Below are 5,413 nucleotides of genomic sequence, written 5' to 3'. Positions count from 1 at the left end.
CGGTCGAGGTGTCGCTCACGATGTGGGGCAATGAGGAGAGATTCACCGGACGCGTTCGAGTTGAGACTCGCCTCTTACCCGCGCTGGGTTGAGTAACTCACGCTGTGGTGTCACAATGGACATCGTCTCCGTGAAGGCCACTACTGGTGTTGTGTTCTGTAATTTATGAACAGTTTATACCAGCAGCACCCCGATTGTAAAACTGTAATCGCAGATAATTTGACGTATGCTATTTCGACTGGGAGCTTATTCACTGCGCCCTGAATGCAATTCAACAAAATATACAGGATGTAGAATTCGTGTACAGTGTTTTGCAAGTGTAGGATGAGTTTTTGTTTGAAGTACGGTATAAACTGAACACCAATCAGCCTAACAGATTTTGCAAACATACTTTATTTAAACATACGGAAAATATTGGCTATAATCTCACATTTGTATCGTATTTTATCTAAAAATGCATTCGTTGTGCCTTACATAATTTATTAAACAAACCATAAATGACGCGTAACTCATGTATAGATGTATGATTGTTACTCTATAAACGTTAATGTGCAAGTGTGTAAGTGTGTTAGTGTGTTGGTTAGGGTCAACCTGTAACACCTGGGGTCTGTCGCGTGACCTCCTGCCAGCGACACTTCCACCCTTCACGTGGCGTCAAAGTGCACCCAGCCTGGTACACTTGGTACGTGTCTGGATGTGGTTGTATTGACGCACGTTCACACCCGGTCACCATCCCCTTGACGTTGACCTCACCTGCTGTCCGAAGCAAACAATCTCAGTCGCTGGTAGAACCAACCCAAAGCGCTCGGGTTGGACACACCGACACGTAACGACAGAAGGTTTAACACGCAGGCTCATCATTTCAGCCGCTTGTCCCAACGTGATATCATCGACAACGTGAGCCAAGCTCTTTACTCATTTAATTATTTTTGTTAGAAAAACCCGCGCAATTCCCTCGTGTTTGCACCCTCGTCGGAAGGATAATTGAACAATGCTGATTCAGCCCCGATAGAAAAACATCAAGCCGTGGGTTTTTTCCATACTCATTATATTACTCCCAGCAGATAAGAGGTTGCCAGGTGGGCCAGTTGGCAGTGCCGCAGTCAATTGAGTCAACGTGCAGAGCTTTGTTCGCGCTATCCCCTTGCGTGCGTGGGCTTTATCCTGGTTCTACAGTTTTCGTCCACATGCCATCATCACCACCACCATCCAGTATCGATCCACTGCTGCATGAAGGCCCCCTCTAAGCTGCCACCTCCCCTCCCTGCGATGCAACAGTAGCATCTCGCTCTTGAGCGCGAGATGCTTTTGATCGACCAGTCTCCACGGTCGATGCCCTTGAGGGCATGTTCCTTTGGCTGCCGCAATCTTTGCCGTGATGCCCGATAAGGACCCCGAATAGGAGGCGTGCTCCATTCGAGACCGTTAAATCTCTCGTGGAATTTGGCCAAACGCCACAATGCAGGATCTTCCTGGAAAAAAATGTCAACGTGACGTTCCCGACGCAAGGACATGACAGATGTTACATAAGTCATTTCCTAAAGTGCATCAGTCACCGTTTTAAAGAGTTCCATGCTGTGAATAAAGTGATGGCTTCTGTGCTTTGGTCGTACTGGACACGCCCGTAGACCAACGGTGAAAATCACGTTCTCAATTTCGCGATGTGCGATCGAGTAAAACGACTGACGCACTGTTCATCGATTTCTCGTAACTCATTTCGCGTGTTGAGCGAACGCCCGTCTCTCCACACACGCGGCGACGCCTGCTTCCATTCTCCATAGAAAGGGTGGCGGAGCTCTCACGAGAAACAACTCATCCTTAAGCCTGCTGCAATTGTTGACGAACAATTGGAATGATGATCATGTACAGCCCGCTGTCAATCCGATGCAGGGTGATAGCCTCCCCACACCGTGGGAGTAATGGGGGTGATCGGATCACACTTGAATGTAGCAGCCAGTTCATAACCTCTCTGCACTCGAGTGATGGCGCAGCACCCACTGAATCAGCCACCCATGTTGAGGATTCTGGTCGAGCGGACTGCCTAATCCCAGCTCTGCTGTGTACGACCACCAAGCCACACTGCAGGTCACAACACTCCTCATCCTGCGTATTCCCTTGCTCAGTTCAAGAAATGTCTTCACCCTTGACAGCGCTTCGCGTCGTGTCGCACGCATCTTGACGTTTTTACGCCTTTGCGTCTGCGCTTAGCAACTTTATACACAAGCAAAAAACAATGCAAAGGTAGCCGGGTCCAGAGCGCGGTGCGCTAACCACTGCGCCACCGCTCCACCACGCACCTTGCTGACTGAGTGGTGCAGTCTCGACCTTGTCAGGGGTTCGGCCATCGGTCAGGCGGGGCCCCAATATTAGATTTGTGCTCGCGCGGTCTCACCTGGGAGCCTATTCTATAGCGCGGCTCCTCTTGCCCGAATCACATAGTCGTTCAGGATTTTCATGAGAAAAAAAATAATTTAAACCGCGTTTTAAAGAAGTGGTTCTTGTTGTTGTTATTACCGGTAGGAACCTCCTGGTTACACCAGCCTACAGGGGATTATTGTGTCCGTCCGTCCGTCGTGCATCCAAAAATGGGAGGGGTGGGGCTGGGTGGGGAGGGGCTGGGTGGGCAGGGGCTGGGTGGGGAGGGGATAGTTGGGAGGGGCTGGGTGGGGAGGGTGGGGCTGGGTGGGGGGTGGGAGGGGTGGAGTTGGGTGGGGAGGGGCTGGTCACCCCGTGGTGCCCTTATAAAACGCAACGTTTAACCTACTCACGCCGGCTTGTGCCCGCCCTCACAGTCGGGCATATTTGCGAAATACACCACGCTGCCGTTGACCCTGGCCATTGACCGAGCAACCCAACGTTCCTACCAGCTCCCTCCGCAGGAATGTGTTTGTTACTGTTGTTCAAAACATGGAGGTTGTAAGGGAGGTCCCAACTCGTGGCTTTGTCCACCAGGGGGTGGCCAAGGTACCCGCTGCCTGACCCACGGCGCGACAAGCTTGTTGCGGTGTTTGATTTGAACGACCCCAGGCGCGGAATTTGACCGCAGTGAAGACGATCGCCGCTCGAGCAGCCCTCCGAGAATTCCAACAGCGCCGCCCCGTGGACACGGCGAGCCGCAGCAAGATAATCACGGCGCTTCTGGGGCGCCAGCTCCGCGTGGCAACAGAAAAAACCCGAAACAACTCGGGCTTTGTGGATTAACGATGTGAAGTGTATCACTGAGCCGACGCGATGAATGGACAATGTAATCGATTTCATTTTTAACAAACAAGCAGCACCAAAAAAATACTCCTGGCAGCGGTGGGATTTGAACCCACGCCTCCGAAGAGACTGGAGCCTTAATCCAGCGCCTTAGACCGCTCGGCCACGCTACCTCCTGACTGAACCCGGCGTGACAGAGCGTAATGGCTTTGCACATCACTCTATGTCCACATCCACGCACCACAACCACCACCGTTATCACCTGAGTTACTGAATATTGACCGGATTAGCCGGGTTATACAATTACAGGACTGTGTTGATGTCATTGATTATCTCTGCCGAAGACGACGATCGGTTTCATTGCTCAGCGAATCGGGTTCGAAGGGCAATTTCCGTTGCGCCCACGTGGACGGGAGGAAAATGGGCGGAGTTTGGGGCAGCCAATCCGCGTCATCTCTCGCGTCACGTGGGGTTTGTTCAGGGGGGGGGGGTTCCTGCCTTCAAGAGGCAGGACTGTTGAAGGGAGGCTGATTAATATACCACAAACAAGTAAATAGTTACGAGTTTTAAAATCTATGTATCGTCCCAGCACTCATTTAATACCAGTGCCTCGGAAGCCGAAGTGATAACAAGCAGACATGTATATATTTAACTTGTTCATGTTTGTATTAAACATCTTAAATTCTAGATTTGAAGTTTTCGTGATTGCAAGAATCCATACTCTTTGGTTCTTTCGGTAAAGTCACGTAGGTGGAAAATAAAAATATGTTGCGCCCGAAACGTCGTGAGTTTATTTTTTTCACCTACGCGACTTTACCGAAAGAACCAAAGAGTTTAAACATATTAAAGTCACCTCTTACCAGCAATACTCACAGTAAATGTCTGGCACTTTTTTTTCAATCCACTGTTGTTGGAGAGGGCCCTCTCTGCACAACCACCACGCTGCTTGGTGCAGGTTGGAGACCCGAACAATATAAGACGTGGGGTCAATGAAGCCATGGACAACGCTATTGTATGGGCCTCGTCCTGGTGCTTGCGTTTTAATTCAGTCACATTTGCTCAACGAGGTGTAGACTTTTAATCATGGAATAGCAGCACTTGACGTATTGTCAGATAGTAAAAAAAAACACTGCGTGAATTCGTAACTTAGAATTCACGTATTCCGTTGCTTTTACAGTATGAAGCTAATTCAGGTTGAACCCAAGAATATGACGGCATCATGCTCCGTTCTCTCCGAGACGGCGACACTTTGAGTAACACACAAACAGAATGACGACCCACGAGCATTTACAGCCCGTGTAGCTTCAGGCAGAGCGGGATCACAATGATGAAAGTGGCAGAGGAGAGCAGGTTGATGTACTGTTGGCAACGCGAATACAATGGAAAGTTTGTCGTGTTATGATAAGTACCGATACCAGGTGCCGGCAACGGTTGCAGACCCCTGACGATGACCAAACACATTCCTCCTGCGGAGGGAGCTGGTAGGAACGTTGGGTTGCTCGGTCAATGGCCAGGGTCAACGGCGGCGTGGTGTATTCCGCAAATATGCCCGACTGCGAGGGCGGGCACAAGCCGGCGTGAGTAGGTTAAACGTTGAGTTTTATAAGGGCACCACGGGGTGACCAGCCCCTCCCCACCCAGCCCCTCCCCTCCCAGCCCCTCCCTGCACGACGGACACAATAATCCCCTGTGGGCTGGTGTAACCAGGAGGTTCCGACCAGCATTATTTGGTAAATTGAGCATAAATATGGGCATGGGCGAATGGAAAGGCTCAAAAGTGCACGAAGCATGGTGAAATGTACGATTGAAGAGGAAGTACGGATCAGAGGGAATATAAGAGACAAGTGACAGGCGGGCTTGGCGAGGCCACGTCGCGATAAGGAATGACGAGTGATTGAGATTAATGACTGTTGGCAAAGGAGCGAACACGCCCTACAAGACTTCCACAGTGGAGATTAAATTGCTCAAGCGCAGGCGCCAGATCAATTGTTGTATCGCGGGACCATGAAATGGGACGGCTTGTGGAGGGGCCTCATACCAGCAGTGTATAGACCAAGGCCAATGCTTTACGTGCCAATATTTTCATAACAGTCTCACAGCTATCTTTAAATGTGCTACAATACTGTCACCCTTTATCATTAACGGTTATAAATACTCGCACACATGTGAGATCAAGTAACGAGACAATACCTTAAAGGACGACGGGCAAACA

General features: G+C 50.1%; 1 non-coding gene across 1 annotated transcript; it reads right to left on the bottom strand.

The window, feature by feature from the left end:
- Positions 1-3,292: 3,292 nt before the first annotated feature.
- Positions 3,293-3,374, bottom strand: TRNAL-AAG (transfer RNA leucine (anticodon AAG)). Its single transcript has one exon. It is a non-coding gene; the product is annotated as a tRNA-Leu (tRNA).
- Between the last annotated feature and the right edge of the window lie 2,039 nt (positions 3,375-5,413).

The sequence above is a fragment of the Lethenteron reissneri genome, chromosome 32 (assembly GCF_015708825.2).
Source record: "Lethenteron reissneri isolate LAM-NWPU_2019-01 chromosome 32, ASM1570882v1, whole genome shotgun sequence".
NCBI classification, from domain to species: domain Eukaryota; kingdom Metazoa; phylum Chordata; class Hyperoartia; order Petromyzontiformes; family Petromyzontidae; genus Lethenteron; species Lethenteron reissneri.
This window is presented reverse-complemented; position numbering and strand designations above follow the sequence as displayed.